This window comes from Peromyscus eremicus, chromosome X (assembly GCF_949786415.1).
Source record: "Peromyscus eremicus chromosome X, PerEre_H2_v1, whole genome shotgun sequence".
Classification (NCBI taxonomy): domain Eukaryota; kingdom Metazoa; phylum Chordata; class Mammalia; order Rodentia; family Cricetidae; genus Peromyscus; species Peromyscus eremicus.
In genome coordinates, this window is record NC_081439.1 from 4,142,161 (window position 1) to 4,166,930 (window position 24,770).

A 24,770-nucleotide genomic window follows, 5' to 3' on the forward strand; every position below is an offset into this window, starting at 1 on the left:
CACTCAAATATATAATTTCTAGATATTTAATCCAGGAGATGACAAAAAATTTTCTGTAAATGCCTAGATAGTAAATAATTTAGGCTTTTCAGACCATACAGTACTGTTGCAATCATTCACCTCTACTGTAAAACAAGGAGTTTTTGTTTGTTTACTGTGTTTCAATAAAGCTTGACTTACACTTGACCTTAGCCAAAAGGCTGAGAAACAATAAAGCTTAATTTACAAAATAAGCAGTGGATGGTTTTGGCAATTCACTGACCTCTAGTTTTATTCTGTAAGTGTCTATAATGCATGACCTGGTCCCAAGATCAATTAGAACATCTTGGTTAATACTATTCCTCACCAAAAATGACCAGATCTAATTCTAGATATAGGACAGGAAAATTCAAGTTGAATCTGATATGCTTGTGTCAGAAAGAAATATAAACAAACAAACAAAAAGAGATTCCCAGGATTAATGGAGTCATCTAAAAATGATAGTGGCATTACATTGAAAAAGCTCACTAACCATAATGGGGTAATTTGAGCATCAAATAATGATAATGTTGTTCAATATAAATAATTAAAAAACACTGAATAGATAAAATTTCATGAATTTATAATTACCATAAAAAGATAAAAGATAAAAGAAAAAACTCACCTTTGAGGATGACTTCTATATCAAAAATTTCCCTGAGCATTTATAATTAAGAGAAAAATTGTTTTCCTATACTCCAATTGAAGTGAAGAATTTTGTCATGGTAGCACTACAGCTAACAAATGTAGGAGTATAATACAATTAGAAAATCATTCTGTTGGGGCTGGGTATAGAGCTGGGTGGAATACCTGCCTAGTATGCATAAGGCCTTGAGTTTTAGCCCCAGAAACATACAGAAAGAGAGAGGGGAGAAGGAGAGAGAGAGAGAAGGAAAGAAAAGAATATTTCTGAATCAAACCCTAGTGTGCTAGTTTTATCTCAACTTGATACAAGTTATAGTCATCTGAGGGAGGGGAACCTCAGTTAAGAAAATGCCTCCATAAGATAGGACTGTAGGCAAGCATGTAGGGCATTTTCTTAATTAGTGGTTGATGTGGGATGGCCCAGCCCATTGTGGGTGGGGCCACCTCTGGTCTGGTGGTACTGGATTCTATTAAGAAAGCAGGTTGAGCAAACCATAAGGAGCAAGCCAGTAAGCAGCACTCCTCCATGGCCTCTCCACCAGCTCCTACCTCCAGGTTTATGTTTGAGTTCTTGCCTTGGATTCCCTTGTGGACTGTGTCCCAGGATACATAAGTCAAATAAACCCTTTCCTTCCCAACCTGCTTTGGGTAATGATGTTTATCATAGCAATAGTAACCCTAATGAAGACACCAAGTGACACAATTGACTCAGGCAGGTATCATCAATAGATGGTAAACCATTAGGTGTCAAGATGCCAAGGAATAGAAAGTTGTACGTTGTCAATTTCTCTTCCCATAGATAGTTTCCCCATTTTAAAGAGAAAAATCTTAGTTTTGAAGAGAGAAATCAGGTTTTCTTAATTGAAGGATCAAACTCAGCAGCCTAGGATTGGAGTGGACAATCTGACATTATATGGTATAATGTAATATGATGTAAACAACATGATCTTTGAAAGGCTATTGCCTTTCAACCATTTATAGTTGTTCTCCAGTATCCATGGGGAATTAACTCCTGAAAACCCAAATCCTTGGATGCTCAAGTACTTTGTATTATTAGTTACTTTTCTGTTTCTGTGATCAAATACAATGACCAGAAGCAACTTTTAGAAGGAAGAGTTTACTTGGGTTTATGATCCCAGATGAACAGCCCACAAGGCAAGGAAGGCATGACAGCAGGTGGCCGAGCAGGAAGCTGAGAGATCCCATCTTTAATTAAAAACATGAATCACGGAGCAAACTCAAAGTTACATGAGGCTGTAAACTCTCAAAGCCTGCTCCCAGTGACATGCTTCCTCCAGTAAGACTGTACCTCTTAAATGTTCCATAACACTCCCCAAACCGTGCTGCCAACTGCAAACCAAATGTCAAATACTTGTGCATATTTCTCATTTAAACCACTACATCTCATTTAAAATGGCATAATATATACATAGGACCCAAGCATGTGATTTTGCACACTTTTAATCATCTCTAGTTTACTTATAATAATATAAATGCAGGTTTTTGAGACAGAATCTCAAGTATCCGTGGATGGCCTTGAACTTCTGATTCTCCTTCTTCTACCTCTTGAGTGCTGGGCTTATAGGCATGCACCACCATGTCTGATTTATATGGCGCTTGACATTTAAACAAGGGCTTTAGAATGCTAAGCAAGCAATCTACCAACTACAATTTCACCTCCTAAGATGTAGCTTCTCCAAAATATTTTGACTCATAGATAGCTGCATCAAAAGATGCAAAATCCAAGGATATGCGGAGATAACTGTATATGGAATACAACAGCTAAGAGAATAAGTTAAATGATATTACAAGGATATGCAGAGATAACTGTATATGGAATACAACAGCTAAGGGAACAAGTTAAATGATATCACATGAAAACAGTCAAATCCATGAATACAGACTGACCTGATTTTTTCAAAGTCTGTGGAAGACAAAGTAGACAAAACAAAGTTTTAGAATGAAAGACAATATGACAAATATATTTCATATAATTTAAATTATTTTTTAAAAGAAGTTTAAAATATTGTGCAGTTGAGGAATTTTGAATATGGATAATATAGTTGCTTTTATAAGGAAATTATAACTAGGTTTCTTAGATACAATAATAGCACTATGATTACATGAGAAAATTTCCTCATTCTTGAGAGATGCATATCAAACTATTCAGGATTTATCATAATAGATTTCATTTTCAAATGCTTCAGCATCCATATGTGTAGATAAAAGGAATGCAGCAAAATTTAAACAGTTCTTGAATCTAGTTGGTAATCTTTGTGAATTTATACCCTTCTTTCTACTTTTACATGTGTGCAAATTTCAAAGTAAAAGTAAGAAAAAAAAGAATTTTCCACATAGAAATAGATTTTTTTACTCATATGTTCAGTTAGGCCAATTTTTCAGCAACCAAACTGACTTTTATTTGGGTACCTGTGGTAGATAGAATTCTAAAAATGGCTTTCTGAAGTGTTTATACCCTAGTACCAGATCCTGTGACTGTTATATCTCTCCCCTAAAATATTACCCGGTTAAGCTTAAGATAGGGAGACTATTTTAGTGAGCCTAACCTAATCATGAGAGTCTTTTTAAAAAATGGAATTTTATGGCTTATGGTTTGTGGCACCAGAAGAAGTCATAAAGACTTGAAAAACAAGAAGGATTGCTGGATTGCTGCTGGATTTGAAGGTAAGGGAAACGGAATATGGATAGTCTATAAGAACAGAAGTTAGCCTTTACTCCAGAAAGACAAACACCGTATGGTCTCTCTCATACATAGATCCCAACCTCGAATCTTTAGATTTATGTATTTAGTTTCGAGTGCCTGCAGAGTCCAGGAACCTAGAAAGTGGCCATAGCAATGGAAAGAAGCCTTAAAGGTGAGCACACATGCACCGGGTGGCAGCGGCAGTTGTGGTGTGTGTGTGTGTGGAGGTGTGTGTGTGTGTGTGTGTGTTGTAGAACACACATGATCTGAAAGCAGAGGAAGGATACTGAAGCAGGGTTAGGAGAGGGGAGAAGGTAAGAGAGAAGGGTTAACCAAAACTGAAAAACATAAATTGACATGGAAACCTACTATTTTATAAGTTAATAGTAAAAACTAGTTTAAATGAAAGTATCCAGAGCAATAGGCTATTAAATAAAACTTTCAGTGGCAGGTATATGATACCTTCCTAGTATCAGTTATTAGTCAGGAGGTCCTCTTGGACACCCATAACAATGTAGGGTAGGGCTGTTGATCTTGGTTGCCCATTAGAACTAGATGATAAGACCCTGTTGTTGATGACATGACATACTTTGGCTTCAGAGCATCAACAAATCAAGCTGGAATTGAGCTAGAAGCTTCTTTTGTGCTGCCTAGTTTTCACAGTGCCAGAAGATGATAGACAGGTTTCTGGGAAGAAAAAGTAAACAATCCTTACCCAGTGTGAATCTAGCAAACTACAGTACTGACCTGCCATGCAAGATGTGCCCGCTGGGTAATAGTGACATTACTTTCATGGGAATAACCAAATGCTTTCTGATTGGATTTGAGGCCCACTCCACAGTAATAAGTTCATTCCTGGTATCATAAAGCCATGTCAAAAGCCCATAGGCCTTGGAGGGGATTTACTGTTCTTGCTAAATGGATGTATGAAACTGCCCTCTAAATATTTATATTTATACCCATATATTAGTAGTGCTCTCAGCCTTTGATAGAGAAGTTTCTTTTTATAGTGGGCAGCCATTATTGCAGAGATTCACATATAGTCAAAGGGTTGAGAGTAAGTGACTGTTGAGTACTCAGCTCTAAATGGGATATCTATATTGCCTGGTCCAAGGCTCAGGGAATATCTTAGAAGACGGAATGAGATGAAACCAGAGGCTGAGGAGAAGATCTGTGAAATGTCTTCTGGATGTGATACAGCCAATCTACTCAAGAACTGAAAGCAGCTATGGGTACTTGCACAAAGCATGTACAAGATGGTGTTTAACAACATTCTATCATGAATGGGGGAGGAGTTCATGAGACTCTACCTCTTTCTAAGGAGACAACTGTTCTAGGGAAGAGGGGCTCATAAGGCTTCACCCCTCCCCAAGGAACTCTTGGCAGTTAATGATTGTTTGGGGAGAGAAAATCTTTTTCTTTAGAGCTGTAGTCACTAGAAAGTTGCCCATGGCATGATAAATAACCCTATACCCAGGCAGGTGAGATACCCACCTGTGCTAAGTCTGATGACTTGACTTTGATCCCTGGGACGCACATGGTAGAAGCAGTGTACTGACTCCTTTGACTCCTGCTTGTATACACACACACACGCTCAGACACACAAAATCTAGAATCACACACAAAATAAATGAATGGAAAAGTAATAAAAATATTTATTTTCAATCAAAGTGTAATAATTGAAAAACCCTGCATCCATGTTTATGTAAGTAACCTCAATTAAACTCAGTGGGTCATACCCCCCCACACACCCCAAAGCAAAAAGGCATGAAAGTAAGATGAGGCATTGTCGGAAAGCAGAAAATGAATGGTTCAGTGGGAGAAAAAAGGAGATAGGAGAGGTAATGGCGTATGAAATGACCAAAACACAAAATATATGTATAGAATTGTCAAATAATAAACATTTTAAAAAATTAGGTCTTAGATAAAATCCAGTAAAGAAATAAGAATGTCAGTACTATAAACACAGGAATGTGTTTATATGCTTGAATATATGCTTCAATATGCTTGAAAAGGTATCTATATGAGTACGTACGTGTGTGTGTGTGTGTGTGTGTGTGTGTGTGTGTGTGTGTGTGTATGTAAGAAGACAACCTAAGATACAGTTCCCTCTCAGGAATTTTCCACTTTGTTTTCTGAAACAGGATCTCTCTCTGGGACCTAGGACTTGCCAATTAGGCTAGTCTGGCTGACTAGCCAGCCCCATGGACCCACCTGTCTTGCCATCCCAATGCTGGGATTGCAAGCACATAGAACCATACCTGGCTGTGGGATCTGGGTAAGCACTTTACTGAGTAACTCTCTATCCCCTTGAAAAAAATTACTACTGCTACTACTACAACACTACTTTGCACAGCTGGGATGGAAGCCAGACAAGCCCTCATGCAGGCTAGGCAAGCACTCTACAACTGAGCCATGACTTCAGCTGGAAGAGAGATCTTTCCCAGACTCTCCAGAGAAATGCAGCTTGGCTCAACTTCATGAGGCCCAGCACAGAAAACACTTTGGAGACTTTGGACATATAGAACTGTAAGGGAATACATGGAGTTATTTACATCAGTGGGTTTGTGGTGATTTGTTATGACAATAATAGAAATCAAATACAGTAACTTCGATTTATCTCTAGGAACTAGAAGGAAAATGTTCACAAGCTTTGGAGTTTGGGTCTCTTGTTGAGTTTTGTAAAGTATGGAAGTAAATCTGGGTTGCCTTCCTCTATTGCTGAAAACTGCAACTTGTATTTCTGAATTACATAAATTTATATAAATGCATAGAAAATTAACATAAACTTACCCCCCATTGTAGATCTCCTAAATGTGCCTGCCTCTGAAATTATTTCCACTTTATTTTTCTGATACAGAAATGCATATATGAATTCAAATATACTTTATAACCAAAAAATAAACACTAGGCAGATTACTCTCATAGACAAACATGGAAGCAGATTTAAACTGTCACTTAGTCAGGGATGGTGGGGCAGGGAACCACAAAAGTCTGTTCTTCCTTAAGGCCAAAAATTGTTTAAAATTAATTTTTCAGAACTCTAGAAACCAACCAAAGGCTTACAAAAGAAATCTAAGAAATGTCACTTCAGAGAAACACCTGGATATCAATAAGAATAGAGACTTCCAGCACTTTAACTTGCCACAGAAAATCTTAATCTCTCCATATCCATGTAAATCTTAAAATCCAACAATCACACACCAAGAGTGTTGTGAAAACCAACAACCCAACAGCCACTGGGGATAAAAGAGGATTACAGTTCCTCCAAAATATCTCAACAGTCATTGCCAGGCCATATCTGGCAGTTCTCTAGAATCATACTGTGGTGGTTTGAATAGGAATGGTCCCCATAGGTTTATATATTTGATTTCTTAATCACTAGGGAGTGGAACTATTAGGAGGTGTGGCCTTGTTGAAGGAGATGTGGCCTTGTTGGAAGAAGTGTGTCACTAGGGGGCGGGGCTTTGGTATTTCAAATGTTCAAGCCAGGCCCAGGCTGCTTATCTTCCTGCTGCCTGCTGATCTGGATGTAGAACTCTCAGCTACCTCTCCAGCCCCATGTTTGCCTGTGTGCCACCATGCTCCCTGCCAGAGGACTAAACGTCTGAAACTGTAAGCAAGCTACAATGAAATGCTTTGTCATGGTGTCTCTTCACAGCAATAGAGCAATGACCAAGACAGAAGTTGGTACCAGGGACTGGGGTATTGTTGTGATAGACCAAACCATGGTTCTGTTTGGAGAAATAGGAAACACTTTGGGACTTCGGTTAGGAAAGCAGTTGATCACTTTAAGTGGGGCTTAATCCTATTAGAAGCATGGAAGACAGTGAGTGGTGCTGAAGGTGGTTTGAACTGTGGGAGATCAAGAAATTTCAGAGGGAAAGAATATGTGACCTAGAGACCATTCTTGTAATATTTTGGTGAGGAATGTGGCTGCTTTTTTCCCTTGTCCAAAAAGTCTGTGTGAGGCTAAATTGAAGAGTTTTGGATTAATGGTATCAGCAGAGGAGATTTCAAAACAGCCTAGCATTGACTGTGTTGTTTGATTATTAGTGGTCACACTTACATAATGAAAAAGAATAAAAAATGTGCAGTTTTAGGAGAAAAGGGGCACCAAAAAGTGTAATGGAGCTAAGTCCTGTGCTCAAGGAGATAAACAGATTAAAGAAAAGCCTGATGTTAAATGGAATAAAGGGAAGGGTGACCTCAGGGCAAGACCCTACCCAGCTAACCTTCCACCTTGTGGAAAAGAATTAAAGAAAAGCTTAGGCAGTGAAGCAAACTATTAAAAACAGAAAGGTGACAAAAATGTATTTGAACTAGAGGGCCAACTTCCAGCCCCAGCAAGCAGAAGACCTTGGCAGCTTCAGCTATGTGGTTCTGGCTTTAGAATCAAGGATACAAGAATGAGTTTTGGAATCTTAAGGAAAGCTCCTGGGGCCAGGCATGTGTCAAGGATGTCCCTGCATAAAGGCCTAGAGAAGCCATTGCTTGAAGCTGTGAAAGTGAAGCCTGGATTTCATTTGATACCCCAAGATGTTGGAGATGCCAGGGTCATGGGATATCTGCCAAGGAGAGCTACCAACAGGGAATGGAAGCAGCCCAAGAGAAAGAAATGTGCTTCAGTCAACAAAGCTGAAAAGACATTTTGACATCAGACATGAAGATGCAGAGTTTGGAGTTTGCCCAGCTGGTTTTCAGTGTTGTTTTGGTCCAATATTTCCTCACTATGCTCCCTTCTCTCCATTTTGTGATGGTAATGTATATCCTGTGCCATTGTATGTTGGAAGTATGTGTCTGCTTTTTCATTTTGATCTTATTGGGGGTTACAGTAAAGAGACTGCCTTGAATCTCAGAAGAGACTTTGGACTTTTAAACAATGTTGAGATGTGATAGACTATGGGAGCTTTAGAAGTTGGACTGAATGCAGTTTTGCCTTATGATATAGCTACGAGCCTATGGGGATCAGGGAGTGGAATGTGGTGGTTTGAATCAGAATGGCTCACTTAGCCTCATATATTTGAATGCTTGGTCACCAGAGAGTGGCACTAATTGGAAGTGTGGCCTTGTTAGAGGAAGTGTGTCACTGGGGGTGGACTTTAGATTTCAAATGCTCAAGCCAGGCCCAGTGTCTTCCCCTGCTGCTGCCTACTGATCCAGATATAGAACTCTCAGCTACCTCCCTAGCCCCATGTTTGCCTGTGTGCCACCAAGCTCCCCAACGTGAGGATAGTGGACTAAACCTCTGAACTTGTAAGAAAGCCTCCAATTACATGCTTTTCTTTATAAGAGTTGTCATAGTCATAGTGTCTCTTCACAGCAATAGAACACTGACTGAGACACATACTAATCAAAAGAAATAGACTAGCAATATGGACAATCCATGATCCATGGTTACAGAGATAACACATTAGTTTCAAATATATATATGAATTGAAAAACAAAGTAAGGAAAAATATATATCACATAAATAGCTAACAAAAGTGATACAGTGGTTATATTGTGTATACTGGTATGGGATATAATTGACTTAAAGGCAAACATTCTGTTTTTAAAAAGTGTGTGTGTGCGCACCTATATGAGTTTATGTGTACCATGTGCACACAGATGTCCTTTTTGGCCAGAAGAGGTGTTAGAATCCCCAGAATCAGAGGAATAGGCAGATGTGAGCTGTTTGAGTGTGGGTAGATACTAGAAATGGAACCTGAGCCTTTGCAAAAGCTGTCAGCACTCTTTCTTTTTTTTTAATAACACAATTTCTTTAGTGATTCTTTGGGAATTTCACATCATGCACCCCAATTACACTCATTTCCAAACCCCCCATATCCTCCCTTTACCCTTGCAGCATCCCCCCAAAAAAAGAAAATTAAAAAAACGAAAACCAACCAACCAAACAAACAAACAACAACAACAAAAAACCCCTCTTCTATCCTCCACTGTCTTTCCTGCCTCTCCAATACCTCTCCATTAGTCCTGGTGGCATTGGGGACCTTGGTGTGTCATATGGTAGACCCTTTTGTCCTATCAGCTTTACTAGCAAATGTTCATTGCAATGAGTCACTGGTCTGGTTCAAGGCCTCTGGTTTCTGGTACACCATCATCACTGGACCGTCACTGGAACTCCTCTCAAATATCCTGTGGTCACCCAGAGTCATGGATGTCCTACAAGTATTGTTCCATTGGACCAGTCCCTTCACACACTCCAGCAGATCATCAATGGTGTAAATGTTAGGGTGGGCCAACTCAAGGCCCTGGATGTGGGCCTCTGGGCCTGGGTGGTAGCTGAGCTGGTCAGTCTGGGCCACTGAGGCCACCGTCCTGAGGTGAGGGGTAGAGCCAGCCCTCCAACACCTATGCTATCAGGGTCAGTTCTCCCAGGTGGTGAGGATTGGGGCCATCTCTCCTAGCTCTTTTGCTGCAACATGCAGTGAGAGACAGGGCCAGCTTTCCTAGGGCCAGTGTAGGGTGAGACTGGCTCAGCATGGCCCTTAGATTTCCTCACACATGGTTCCTATGGCCCCCTGTGGTAACACAGGCCACAGACATCAACATAGACCCCAGCTGCAGCAGAACCATGGACCCATACATGGCCCTCAGCAGTATCAGGGTCCTTGGACACCAACATGGTCTCTGCTGGCTGACCAGATCCAGGGCAACCACAAGGCCCTCAGTGGCAACCAGAGCCATGGACATCAGTTAAGACCCTGACTGCTGTTGGGCCATGGACTCAGACACGGTCCTTGGCAGCAGTTCGGGCCTGGATACCATGGCCCCGGGTGGCCACACAGACCACTTAGATCGGCATGATTCTGGTGGCTGCATAGCCCTCAGACACTAACAAGGCCACAAGTTGTGGCCAAGACCCTAGGCTTCCATGTGGCCTTTTGTGACAATGTGGGCCATGGAGATTAACACAGACCCCAACTGTGACAGGACCATGAATCCAGACATGGCCTTTGGCAGCAGCCCAAGCCCAAGGGTCACCATAGCCCCAGGTGGCAGTGCAGGCCATTCAGATGAGTATGGCACAGCTGCAACATGGCTCTTGAACACCAGCATGGCTCAAGTGGAAGGCCAGACCCCAAACATACATCAACTGCTTTTGGTGGTAATAGGAGCCAAGGACAACGACTCAGACCCTGACTGCAGTAGGGCCGTGGACTGTCAGTACTCTCAACTATTGAAATATTTCTCCAACTCTGTTCTTTAAAAATACAGTATTTCTAAAATTAATTCTTTGGGAATTGCATCCATGTATACAATCTATTTTGATCATATTCATTTCTCACTCTTCCCCCAACTCCTGGATCTTCCCTACCCAAGGTTATATCCTCTTTTTTTTTTTAAAATAACACATTGAATCCACTTTGTGCTCCCCAAATATGCATGGGTATGGGACCATACACAAGAGCATGGTCAACCTATCAGGGTCCTTGCCCTTAAAGGAAACTGACTCTCCCTTCTGTTGCAGACATCAAGTGTCAGTTTCTCCTCATGTAGGAGTGGGGAACTTCTTCCATCCATGCTAGAATGCTGATTGGCTTGATCTTGTGCAGAAAACCCCAGCTCCCATAAGTTCATACCTGCAGTAATCCTGTCATGTCCACAAGACACTGTTTTTCTTAGGTCCTTCCTGACCTCTGGAGTCTTATAAGAAGACAACATTCTTACAAGCAACAGATAAGCTATTTTGCCATGATAAAATATAAAGAAGTCCGTGAAGAATGTGCAACAGTTACAAATGTGTATTGTCTTAACAACAGAGTATTAAAATACATGATGAAGTAAAATTGGCATGATACTATTAAGAAGAATGCAATAGAAAAGAGAAAAATATAAAGGGAATTAGCAAAATCAAAAATAGGTCTCTTAACAGTGCTGACAAAGTTGACAAACTTTTGGCTAGACTGACCAAGAAGGAAGAGAAAAGAACTACTGATCCTCATGGTCTCTTCTTGTCTACCAGAAGTGAGTGAACAGGACAGCATATGCCATATAGCAGATGATGTACAACAGATAGACATTTGGGATAAGGGGAATGTTTTTGAAAACTTCTGCCTATTTTAGGTTTTCTGCCCATCTAAGATGACCAGACAAATTTAGGCTGGTAGAAGAAATGTCTGACAGAGGAAAAAATAATGCAATACCATACAAGTAGTTCTCAAAAACCAGTGAGAAACTGGGTTTAGCTTGATACACAAGGCTCAGCAAATCAGTCATCTGGCAAGCCCCATACTCACCTGACTTGGCCAGAGTGTACATCAGATTCAGAGGCAATAGATAGTGAAGAGAAGAGGCAGACAGATCATGGTTACTGGGTTGGGTATTGTTCCTGTAAAGGTTGGCATGGCCACTCCTCTCTCCAATCACTGGAGTAAGTCAGGAGAAGGAAGTCAGATCTTAAGAAACAACTTGGTTTTTTTTGTATTTATTTTTATAAACACAGAGATTTTCTTCCAGTTAATGATGATGAACATAGTTGTAGCTCCTGGATCAATACTATGTCAATTCCTTCCACGTACTCTGAGATATTTTCCCTCAAGCTGGAGTGCCCAAGATCCACATGGGCCTCACCCTGACTTAAGAGCACACATAAGTATTTCTTGTTTGTGTTTTAATAACACTAAGGATAATAACATTTTATTGATTCATTTATTTTTGAGTGTACATCTGTGTGTGCATGTTCATGTGGGTACAATGTGCACATATGTTTGGAGGCCAGAAGTTGATGTCAGATGTCTTCCTCAGTTGCTCTCCACTTTATTTTTTTCATACAAGATCTCTCTCAGAACCAGAAACTGGAATTCACCAGTTCAACTGGATTGGCTAACCAGCATGCCTTAGAGACCCTCCTGTCTCCACTTCCCAGTGCTTGTGTTATGGGTATGTGCCATCGCTCCTGACTTCTCACATTGGTTCTGAGAATTGGAATTTAGATTTTTATGTTTACCTGCACTTCAGAGTCTGAGCCATTCCCCTCAGCTCCAAGAGTGCAACTTTTAAATGTTGTGTTGGGGTGTTAGAATCACCCACTCTACCTGTGCACAGAACGAGAACAGGATGTCAATAAAGAACTTTATGAAACAAAATTTGCTCGGGTATCATGGCAAGTTTGGAGAACATATGACTATTTCTCATTTGGCAAAGTAAAAGAAAGTGTTACTTGATTTGATTTTTTTTAAAATCAAGAATTCTGAAATTTTGAAAATTCAAGGATCTGAGCAGGGTGGAGTTGGCACATGCCTTTGAGACACAGAGGCAGGTGTAACTCTGTGAGTTCCAGGCCAGCCTGATCTACAAAGTGAGTTCCAGGACAGCCAGGGCCACACAGAGAAACCCTATCTCAAAAAAAAACAACAACAAAAAAACTTTTTTCATGGATCTGTTAAAACCACAGTTTGAGACTATGTTTCACAAAGGAATTTGGCTTATTTAGCATTAATTTTTTAAAAGAAGGGTCTCAAAATGTACTGTCAATCTGTTGGTTGTAGAATGTGTTACAACACAGATAATTAACAGTAGCCTACAAATATTGTTATTTCTTAAATATTTCAGTAATTGTTGTGTAATGAAATATGCTATAGTAGAACATTTAAACCAAATTAGTAGGCATGTGTTCATGAGTTTGCTTGTTTGCTTGATCCATCTGCTATGGGTTTTTTGCATGACAATAAATTCTCTTTTCAAATATTTCCATCATTGATAAGGTTCACTGTCCTTCACATTGAGCGATAACCTCTGGATTTGCACTTCTGGAGTGGTGGTCTAGGGGATTTGGCCCAGTGATAGGCCGTCCTACAAGAAAAGCTGACTCACGCAGAAAAGGTCTTTATAAAGGCACTGAAGCACTAATTTAGATCTGTCCAGGAGCTAGGATCTAGGAATAAGGACACCCAGGAATCTATTTCCCTTCCCTGGGCACTGTAACTAGTTCCAGCAGGGAAGCTGAGAAGCCAAGTTAAGGAACCTGTCGAAAGGAGGGAGATCTTGGCACATTCTCCCAAGGGACTACATCTTATAACTGGAAATAGACTCTCAAGCTGCGGAAGATAAGCCTGGGATCATGGCAATTACAGAACTTGGTCAAGTAAATCCCTGTGTGCTAGTATTTCTGTGTGCCCAGATATCATACTGAAATAAACACATCACATTTGGAGGAAGACAGCACTCATGCATCAAATTATTTCTACGAACAAGTCTGAAAATACAGTGCCTAACATTTAATGAGAAATGAGACACATGAAAATGAAAGACACTGTAAATTAAAAGCTGCAGAAATGATAGGAAATAGAATCAGACTCACACTTGGGGCAAACACTGGAGTTATGAGATGCAGACTTTAAAATACCATAATTATCCAACCTTTTATCTACAGAGATAAAAATGAATTCAAACTTTAGACAGTGCTGGGTGTGATCATACACACCTGTAATCCCAGAAATGTGGCAGGGGATGGTACAGAGGCAAGAGAGGTAGGAGTTCAAGGTCACCCTTGGATATGTAGTGAGTTTGAGGCCAGGCAGGACTATAGAAAACCTTACATCAAAACAAGGACAACAGAAAGGTAACACCAAAACTAATCAACCAACTATACAAACAAAAGCCTCAAACAAGAATTTTGGTACAGAGCTGATAACTATATTTAAAAAAAACACACACAAAAATAAATTTTAGAGTTTAGAAAATAGAACTCAAATTAAGAATGTAGTGGCCAAGTGGAACTAGTTGATATAGAATGCACAAAAATATAATGTAAAGCTATTGCCATTGCTCTTGGGTATCACTACGTGGTAAGAACCCATTGCTGAAGGCGCTACTGTGGCTGCAAGACATAGAAATCAATCTCAAACTGACTTGGAATCTTCCTTCCTACTGACTACCTTTCATACTATCAGAAGGTACTATGAAGGTTGCTGGATGAATGTTACATGACAAGACTTTTCCTGGGGAGTTGTAACATACATGTCTACTCACCCCAGATAGGGAGATCATGACAGACTAAAATATGAATACCATCTGTGAGTGGTATACCTGAGGGGAAAGGCTTCCCTACTAAAAGTGTTATAGCTCTGAAGGGAAAAAGCTTTCCCAATGGAAATATTGCAGCTCTGAAGGGAAATGCTTCCCCAGTGGAGATGTTGCAGCTCTGAAGGGAAAGGCATCCTGGCAGTCTTGAGCCTAGGAATACCACAAAGCCGATGCAAGAGATTTAATGGGAGAGACACAGAGGGTGGCTGCCTCTGCTTGGGCAAGAAGCAGCAAGGAACTGAGCAGAAGGTAGGCTTCTTGCCAGGGGCGCGGGACGTTCCTTGGGGGAATCAGAGTTTTCTAAGGTAGCGTGGGATTGGTGGGATTATTGTGGCGTGATCGTGGGGCAAGCTCAGGAATTGGTTTTTGGCTTGGGGTCAAGTCAAGGTCAGGGTGTTCTTTCCTTGGCTCTTTTACCCTACACAGGGGTTCATGGGATTTGAATCCCAGGAACTGGTGGGATTTCATGCTCAGGAATTAGTGGGTTTTGGTGCTCAGGGATTGGTAGGTTTTGGTAAGTTTTCAAATTCAGACTTTTTGCCATACACCACCAAAGTCCAACTTGGTCAGACAATGAATTTTATTGGGATTACTTTCAGGAATATGTGTGAGGAGTTCCAGGAGCAGAAACGGCTCAAAGCCCACTCCAGCATGGGTGACAGCTTATAAAAGCTGTAAACCTGGAGTACATCGTACAGCCTGCAGGCAGCTCAACAAGTTGTAGCTTTCCAGGTGGTTCAGTTGGTTTAAGCCTCTTCAAGCCCAGCTGGTCTTTGTTTCTTCTAGGCAGTTCTGCTAGTCTCTGCTTCTTCCGGGCAGTTGGGCCTTGTCTGAGAGTGACTTTCAGTAGCCTTTACTGTTGATATACTCTACTGGCCTAGTGAATCTGGTCAGGTTCAGTGACTTCCTGGAGCTATTTTGAGTTGTTTACTTCCTGTCTCCATGAGTTTCCCTGGAAGAAGGAATGTTTCAATCTGTAGAGAGAAAACTTCTCTTAACTTAACAGGGAAAAAAAGATATTATCTTATCTAGTGTAGGGCCCTGCAGGCAACAAGCCCGATCTGCCAAATATGCTGCTGCAGCAATAGTGGTATGACTGTTATGTCATAACAAATAGATTTCTAGTTGGACCTGGGAATTCATGCCTGGTACTGAGAATCACTCTTTATGTGTGTGGCCACATATGGGCATGTACATATGGGCAACACTAAGTGGATTTAGTAGGTTATTAAAGAAAAGGAAAAAGACATGAAGTTAGGAGATGCATGTGTGTAGAGGGATCTAGGGGGATTGGAGGAGGTGAATGAAGGTTGAATGATCATACTTCATCGAATACACATATGAAATAAAAAAAGAATGCATGCATATATCTATAGCCTCTCTATATGAAATACAAAATTGTGTTAAGTATGGTAAAGTATAATTTCCTAAAAATTGAAAGAAAAACTTATAAATATGAAATAATAATGTATCAAGTATTTATTCAATTTATTAGTGAGGACATCAGTGAGATGGTATAGCTGGATTGAAAAACCATTAATGAACTGAGTATTTTAAAGCCTTAATGAAAAATAATGTTAGACTCAGGTCTATGTAAGATACAAACCTGATTAATGAATCACAGAGCAATAAAATCATAACCTTTGGGGTTATCTTTTCTACCAGACAGAAATAATCTACAAGTTAATATATAACTTCACAGTGCCTGAGCTCTAATCAGATAGCAAATAACCAAGTCAAATACAGAAACATTCTCCCAGAGAATTAAATAATTTGATGGTACAATGCTCTCAGTATGACTTTGAAAGGACATGCCCCCTTCCTTTTGCCTCACTTATGTTTTAGATACTTTTTCTTAACAAGTAGTTGCCAATTATATAAAGTATGCTGTATATCAAAGTATTGGTCAGTGTCCTACTGAAGGGTCAGTGTTAGGCCAAAGTATATAACTGAGGAGAGTTAATAAATACATTCTTTCATAGGTGTGGATAGGGCTAGGGAGACTTGAAAGAGATGTGACTAATGACAGAAGGGATTCCTGAGGTCCGAAATGACAGGGAGGTCAGAAAAGGAAAAAACAAATGCTAAATCGCCTCCCTTTTATACTCTAACCTTTTGCTAATGCTATTGGCTGACCCCAACTGATCCAGAGGAAGAGAGACCACTGATGTCACCTGTAAAAATCAGTCTCTCTAGGCACAGAAGTACGAGAAGTACAAAATGAGAAGCAAGTAGAGGACAATCAACTCATCCTGTAGCTGAAGTTTTCTCCAGTTCTGCCTGGCCCATGGTCAGGACAAATCTCTCTCACCCACCAGTCCCACAGCTGCTCAGACCCAACCAAGTAAACACACAGAGACTTATATTACTTATAAACTGTATGGCCGTGGCAGGCTTCTTGCTAACTGTTCTTATACCTTTAATTAACCCATTTCTATTCATCTATAAGTTGCCACGTGGCTCGTGGCTTATCGGCATCTTAACATCTTGTCATGGTGGCGGCTGGCAGCATCTCTCCCTCAGCCTTCCTGTTCCCAGAATTCCCTTCTCTGCTTGTCCTGCCTATACTTCCTGCCTGGCTCCTGGCCAATCAACATTTCATTTACACAGAGCGATATCCACAGCATCAGCCTGTACAGCAGGTATGTTTTATGAACTGTATTCTGTCTCATACGAAGATAAAAATTAGAACCCTACACCTTTGTGCCCTACTCTCAAATGTTGCTATATTTGGAGATAGTCTTTACTGAGGCAATCAAGTTCAAGTGCAATCATTATGGTAGATCTTGAATGAATGCATCTGGGATCTTTATAAAAAGGGAAATTGAGAGAGCCATTTGGGACAATTCCCTCCCTCACAGCCCTTAGAAGGAACCAACTTACAGTTAGCTGGAATCCCAGCCTCAGAACTATTGGAAATTATTTATTTGATAAATAATGTTTTGAGACAGAGTTCCACTGCATAGAACCAGCTATCCTAGAACTTGCTATGTGGTCCAGGCTATCCTCAAACTCACAGAGATCTGCCTACTTCTGCCTCCTGAGGACTGAGATTAAAGTGTGCACCATCATACCCAACCTTGATACACAATATTTTTTATCGTTTAAGTTATACAGTTTATGGCACTTTGTTACTACAACCATAGCAGACTAACACAGGTATATAAATGACACTTGGGGCCAGTGATATGGGTTGGTAAAGGCACCTGCCACCAAACTTGATGACTTGAGTTTTATCCCTGAGACCTATAGTATGGATGGAGAGACGTAGTCTCCCTTGGGTTATCCTCTAATGTCTACACATGCTGTATCATGCATTCACCCACACACATAGACACATATGCACACACAAAATAAATAAATAAAAATACAGGAAAGAGGATTCACTCCACAATATTGAGCACTGACTATATAAGCTGATATTACAGATGATTTCTGCTTTGAATTTTATTTCCTAGTGTATATGTCTTTACATCAGAAAACCATAGTTTTCTTAAAATTTATTTTTATTTTATGTGTATGAATGTTTGCCTGCATACATATTAGTGTACCACATGCATGTCTGGTGCCCTTAGAGACCAGAAGAGAGTGTTGGATCTCTTCGAACTGGAGTTACAGGCTGGGTTTGGGGAACTAAACAGAATGCTCTACAAGAGCAGTATGTACTCTTAACTACTGAGCCATCTCCCTTGCCTTCTAACAAAGTTTTAAAAAAAGGAACCTCAAGGCAATAGTAGGGGGGAAGCCACACTTGGGCATATTAAGGGGTATAAACGGCAGAAAGAATAAAGCTCACTGTTAACAGAGGGCCAGTGGTAGGTTTTTTGTGTTTCAAGGACATTTTTTATTGTCCCATACTGAATTCCAGGCTCCCTATTCCAATAATTTCATAGGTCTAGTTTTTGTCTTTCTCTACTAAGCTCCTGTTCTATTTGTAGGCAACTTACGACTTAGTTCTCCATCCTAACCCTTCAATATTCAACAAGAAACTAAAGTTCAGTATATAAGACTATTTAGTTAAAAGCATATCTTCTACTTAAGGCTCAGGATCACCGTGGAAGAGGGGGCCAAAAGATTATAAGAGCCAGAGGACCAAGAAATCTGCTGTGAGATTGTGTCTTCTGGAAATGACAGAGAAGTTTCTTTACCCATGATATGTCAACAGTATGGCTGCCTAAACAAGACCTGCCCAAGTACAACACCAATAGACATGCTAACATGGAAGGGAGAATTGTCACTGGACCTTATCCCTAGACAAAGAATAACAGGCAACCAAGAGAGTGGGAGAAACAGTCTTCCTCATGGATGAGCCCCATAATTGATGATCCAATCCCAAGGGGTCAGCTTTGAAATCACATTCATACATGTAACACTAAACAGACTGAGCAGGTTTTATTTACATATTTAGGTATATATAGATGTGTATGTATGTATACACACATGTTATGTAATAATAGCAATTAAAGAAAAAGAGACCATGAATTTGAGAGGGGACATAGGGTAGGGGTACACAGGAAAGACTGGAATGAGGAAAGGGTAGGTGAAATGATATAATTATCATTTAATTAAAAAATATTTAAAAGAAGAGTATATCACTGATTTTCGTTAATTGGAAGAATTAAAGACAATACAAATTTGGTGACTTCAGGAAATACTTGTTAAGTTAACAAATGATGTGAGCTTTAAGGGATCTTGCACAGTAAAATTACGGTCCTGCTAGGGTTTTAATATGTTACTCCCAAAAGGCATGTGTTGGAAAATTAATCTATAATGCAATAGTGTTCAGAGATAATTAGGCCATGAGGGACATCACAGAAGTCTGTCCCTTATAAAAGGATGAGTTTGGCCCCTTTTGTGTCTCTCTTTTGATTTCTCTTTATCCTTTCACAATGGGATAGCACAACAAGAAAGTTCTTGCCAGATTCTGGCCACTTTCTAGTCTCCAAAATTGAAAACCAATAAATTTATTATTTTTTTTAAATAAACTGCCTAGTGGTATTCTGTTATATACTGAGTGCCTAATTCATAGAAAAATAAGTCCAAATGGCCTTAAGCCCACTGTTTTTATTCTTCAGGGTGATATTTTTCTAACTATTCCTGTTTCTTTTTACTGTAACCTTAAGAACCCAGTCTTAGCTAGATTCCAGCAGAGCCTTTTACACCATCCCTTTGTCTTCTGCTAGTCTGTGTCCATTCTGCCTTTGCCCTTTCTGAGACTGGGATTTCTTTGGAGGGGGGCATCCCCAGGCATGACAAGGCTATTGTCTTCTTGCAATCAGAGCAGAGAAGCTATGATTATCCAAACAAGACCCTCAGAAGTTTGGGTCCACTGATATTCCTTTGGGGAGGGGAGCAAGGGCCCACAAAGCAGAACGCATGATGTCTCAGGAGATCCTTACACTATGTCCCACCCCTCCTGGAGGATAAACAGTTAATGACTGCTAAGGATAGTGGGTGTGGTCACACACACACCACTTTTTTGGTGATGTAGCCGCTCATAAGTTGCCCATGCTCCTGTAAGTAACTCCAGCAAACCCATCGTTTCATGACTCTAACCTCTGGTGATATAATTTCTTTGGTCTGTTCTTGTTGTCCTATCTGAGATAAACAGATGCTTATTCATGTCTCCCTAGAAAAAATTAATGTGGCACATGCCTTGTTCCCTACCTCACTTCTCTGATGTTAGTAACCAGGTGGCTTGTTTAAGCTGAAGATATGACTTGAGTGACCTTGGAAAACCAGATGAGGCAAGGAGTTAAGAGTCTCCATGCATGAAATTAAGTTATGACACTCTCTTCTTTCTTCCTTCCTTTCTCCCTCCCTCCCTCCCTCCCTCTCTCCCTCTCTTCCTTTCTTCCTAAATGATCACAAAGGAAATCAAGTGCTCTTGATATTGTCAACTGAAGGATCCATGGGGTTCAGTGAGAGGAGAAAAAAATTGTAATCTGATGCCACTTGTTTACAAATGACACAGCCCTTATTCACTCCAGTTGCTTTAACCCAGTGCCTTCCCTCTGTATAGCAACCACAGGAGAATCAGAGCTCCAGTCAATTTTACCATGTTGGTTTCTATGGAGATTATTATGTTTTTCTTTGCAGAGATTGAAGGTATTGTTTTCCTTACCTTGGTGATTTTTCATTTTGTGTTTTCATATTGAAGTTTTTTCCTCTCTGCTTTCTTTCCCACAGGGCTAGAACAGAATGCTTACCTGCTAGTGGGGGTGTGTAAAATATAAAGGGGTTCCAAGCTATAATAAAGAAAAAGGCTAAAATAATGAGGCTTATGATATATGTGAAATGAACACATGCCAAAGAGTTTTTTCCAACTCATCAGTTAATATGGGAACTAGAGGATACTGAGACAAGTTTGAAGAACATGTGTAGGGCAAGGTCTGGACAAGAACTTTCATAAAGGTATATTAGGAGAAAATAGCTAGCTTAGAAACAAGCATTATCTATAGGGAATAACATCCCCAACACAAAACTGTAGCATAGCTAGAACCTCTGAGGCTGTCTTTTCTACTGGAATAAATGACTTGCCCTTCTTCTGGACAAAATTCTTTAAGTGTTTGTGTAACTCCATTAGGTCTGTGACTGCCAGCCTGTGGTTAAGCGAGCTAACAAGGGACTTTGCCTTAGACAATCCTTGAGTGAGTACTTTTCTACATAGACTAATGAAAGTCTATGATACCTTTCTTGTTGTGTCTCTAAGTTTTTTTTTTTTACAACTTTCTTTCCTTCCCTTCTTCCCATCTTTTCTTCATTTCTTTTTGTTTTGTGGTGCTGGGCATTGAACTTGGGCGCTCATGTATGCTAAACAAGCACTCTCCCACTGACTTGTATTCACAGCCCTATATGATTTTTATTAACATTGACTAGCTAGAGGATGTAAATCATTTTGAAGGACTATAAACCAAGACTTTAAAAAAGAAGATGTAAGATTTATACTTAAGACTGGTTCTGAAAATTTCCTTCAGTGCATCAGATACCTAGGTGGTTGATCCAGAAATGATTACATAATGAAGAAAAAGATTTTTGTTAAAAATTTTTTAGTTTATGTAGTTTGACACTCAAACACGGCTCTTCACAGAGAATAAGAGAATTATGACGAGTGTTAATATAACATAGGGTTATAGTTGCGTTGTAAACTTGGAGTACGATGAAAGTTAATAAAGCATGCTTGCACACTGCAATAAAAATATTTTGTGTATGAGATAATGACTTTATGAAACAAAATGAAACAGTAATAAATGAGTTGCTGAACTCTCTGGATCCTGTGAAATAACATTTAAAAATCATTGCTGAAAACATGCATGATTTTTCTATCTATTTATCCTATTCTTTGAAAAGTGAGGTGTTGGAGAAGCATCAAAGCAAGATGTACTGTTCATTTCACATTCAAAAGCCCTTTAAGCTCTTTCCAAAGCCCTGCAATAATGAAGAACTTGTAATAAGCTCACAGAAGGCTCTTGTAATGAATTAGTCAATTTTAATACTGTTCAGAATTCCCCTTATGAACATTGTCCCATCTTCTCCCCCCTGCAAAGCTTAGCTCTCTCATCTCTTGACAACCTCTCCAAGATATTTTAGATTTAAGAAAGAGAAAATTTCACTTATTAAAAATAGACTCATACTAAATTAAAATCAATCATTACAATAATTTTCTCTATCTTGGCAACTACTGACTGCTTCCAATATGATCATCCAAACTTGCTTTAATTTTTGTTATGGAAAATAGCCCCTGTAATTAATTTGGTGATTTATGTTTAGAGGTTCATGTTTACCCTGCAGTTTAGAGGCTATTATATCCTATCTTAAATATTCTAAGAATAGGGTAGCACCCAAATGATATATTTTTATTTCAAACTTCTACCACTTCCTTTCTCTTCCACAAAACTCTACCACAAACAATGAGATCTTTTTTACTAAATCTTATCTAGAAACTGACTATTTTGACTATCAAGACACAAATGAACAGACTTTTTTTAATCAGTTCTGTCTGACTACTGTACCCACATTTCTTTGTCCAAATGGCAAATAGCTTTCAAGCACTGAATTTGTGGTTTAGGGATGAATGGTAAAGACACAAAGCTGCTTACTATGTCCAGAAATAAAACTGAATAACATAGCCATCTTGTTTATAAAGTGGTGCCTGTAAATGAGTAAATAGAATATTTCTTTTATTATGCAGTGAGGGACAGGGCTGGGGTGTAGCTCAGTGGTAGAACACTTACTTAGCACATGGGAAGGACTGGGTTCGGTTCCCAGAACTGCAAAAAACAAACAAACAAACAAACAAATAAACAGATACATAAATAAAATGGGTGTAGGAATTTTTGCTGTATTGCAGAAAAAGCCATGGAGCTTGACTGGATAATCAAATGTAGGTTTAAATTTTAATCTGAGGTTCCCTCCTCTTTTGACATGGCCTGTGGATTCAGTAAGTTCAAACTCATCTTTTCCTGCCACACTGAACTCTTGGAAAGCTGTCAGAACAAAGCATTCCTGTTGAGGTATGAGTGAGTGGAAAGGTCGAATTTGCTTACCTGCTAGCAAGGGTGTTTGCTGGACACAAGGCTGAACCTGAGGCCTGGAATAGTTTTATTAAGACTCCCTTTGAAATTATCTCCTTCATACACCAAGCTCTTTTACTATCTTCCTCCCATTCCCCACTTGGAGATCCTGTTGAGGTGCTATTTTTCCTCTAAGCTGTGAGTCATTTTCTAAAGTGACTCATGATACTTGTGGCGGTTGTAGTGGATGGATAACAGACTCCAAAAAAATCCTGCTGAGTCCTAAGTCTTATTCGCTTTCCACTACTTGTCAATGTAATCTCATTTAGAAAAATGGTCTTTGCAGATGTAGCTCGTAAGAAAATGGGGCCTCTTACCATACTGAACTGACTTCTACCAGCAGCCCAAATTATCTTGGAAGCAGATTTTCTCCCCAGAACCTCCAGGAACATGACCTTGCCAAACCCCTGGCTGCTAGTCTTGGTATCACTCTCCCTCTCTCCACACTAACCATATCATTATTCTGGATTGAGAGTGGGTCCTAAATACAATGACAAATGTCCTTATAAAAGAAAGCAGGAGCCAGGTGTGGTGACATTCCTGGAATCCCAGCACTTACAGGGCAGAGGTAGGAGTTTGAGGCCAGCCTAGGCTACATAGTAAGTTCCAGTCTCAAAAAAAAAAAAAAGAACAAAACAACATCCATTTATAACCTCACATTGAGAAGGAAGAGGGAGTTGGGGGAAGGGAGGAAGAGGGAGGGAGGGAGGAAGAGGGAGAAAGAGAATATGAACTAGAGGCACAGATGGTTAGGTAATATAAAGAAACAGACCACATTTAGAGTAGCACATATTAAAGCCAAGGCACAAGCCAAGGGTTGTGAGCAAGCACAAGAAGCTAGAAGAGGGACAAGGAATGTCAGGCCTTTCAAAGATCTTCATAAGGAATCAAGTTGGATGACACCAGCCTAGTGGTCCTCCATGGAGTCAATAGTCACAGTAATGGATTTAACAAGTATGTGTGTGTGTGTGGGGGGAGTCAGCAGCTTGGCTTTGATCCAGCTTTGGCATGACGAATGTGGAAGAGATGATGCTGAAGACAAGATGAGATGCTCATGACTCTGGCAGTTATGTAATAACCAGCTAAGCTCAGGTGCTGATTTTCCGTGCTGTTACCATTTCTGCTCTTGTGTACCAAGACAAAGGCATCTAAGAGAATCTTAGTTCTAAGCTAAAACAACAGCAAGGTGAACTCTAGACAACGGTTCTCAGGTTTCAATGCACAAAAGAACCATGGAAGGCTCTTGTATAAATGCAGGTTCTGATTTAGTACTTCCAGATGAAGCTAGAGCTCATCGTCTCACACAAGTTCCATAGCCCTATCAGTGTGGCTGGGCTGAGGACCCACTTTGACTAGCTAGGATCCTGTTGAGGGCTTGGTCAAATTTATTTGGAAAGTGTCAAAGAGTATATATTTGGGGCTTTGAGAATCCAGGCGTTTCCCCACTGCTGGTATAACAAAATACTACAAAGTCATTGACTTAAAACAATATCCATTTATTACCTCACATTTCTTTGGTGAAAAACCCACCATTATGCAGCTCATCTGGTTAGAGTGTGAGTTAGGTAGACAGATGAACAGACAGACAATAATAGAAGATAGATAAAAGCCACAGTATTGGTGAGGTCATGTTTCTGGAGGTTCTAGAAAGAAAATATGCTTCTAAGATTATTCAGGTTGCTTGTAGATCCCATTTCAGTGTGACAGGAGGCCCCATTTTCTTTTGCACTATCAGCTTCTCTCAGCTCCATAATGCAGCCTGTGCCTTGTCATATTGCTCTCTACATCTTTAACCAACA